Source organism: Nicotiana sylvestris, chromosome 10 (assembly GCF_000393655.2).
Source record: "Nicotiana sylvestris chromosome 10, ASM39365v2, whole genome shotgun sequence".
NCBI classification, from domain to species: Eukaryota; Viridiplantae; Streptophyta; class Magnoliopsida; order Solanales; family Solanaceae; genus Nicotiana; species Nicotiana sylvestris.
Genome location: NC_091066.1, coordinates 50,638,320 through 50,639,347, shown reverse-complemented (window position 1 = coordinate 50,639,347; position 1,028 = coordinate 50,638,320).

The following is a 1,028-nucleotide window of genomic DNA, read 5'->3' as shown; positions in this document are numbered from 1 at the left end:
AACAACGAGAAGACCAAAGGCCAAGCACATTCATTACACTACAAACAAAATTTCTCCCACTAAACCATGGAAACACAAGAGACGAACAAGTATAATCTAAAATAACTATTTAGCATGCTCGTTCAGAATGAACAATGATAGGTATATATCAAAAAAATTAGCATGAGATTTAAGAACAATATTATATCCTAGCACATAAAACACAAAATAATGCTCGAGTCAATAAGAGAAGGAGGGACCTTTTTATTAGACTGAGTCTGAACTATATTTGTTGGAAAAACTCGAAACTTAAGGGCATATCCAACCTTTACCCCATTTTTGGTCCCCAAAATGGGAATTTCCCCATTTTGGGGACAACTTACTCCAACCATTCCCCCATTTTTTTTCCCAAACTTTTTTATATTCTTCTCTCTCTTCTATATTATATTATTATCTTTCATTTCAATTTTATTTTTTAATTTTCATTAAACAAATTCCATCTTTTATTTTTATTAATTTGTAATTTCCATAATTAAAACAATTCCATAAAATTTTAAATAATATAATTTGTAAGCAATTATTATAGATTAACTAATAATTCAAATAAAAGTGAAATCATTGCGATACAAGATTAATTAAATACATATTACATAACGATAAAATTCATTCGAAATACTAGATAAATATTCAACTTCAACCTCTAGTATTCTCCCATAAATGATCTATTAATGTATTACGAAGTGCAAAATGAGCATCTTTGTCAGTAATTCTTCTATGTCGAAATAAAAATTCTTGAAATCATTGATTTTCATCTACTACCATTTCTACATAAAAATAATAGATGCACGAAAATTAATTTATCAAAATTATACACCAAAGTTAAGATATAATATTAATATTATAAATACATTACATAAACATAATTAGGTGTATATAAAAAGATAAATTAAAAGATTTAATAATAAAATAATAATAAAAAAGTGATGAATAGTAATGTGGGAGATGAATAGTGTACCCCATATTTGGAGCTAAATTCCCCCAAATATTTC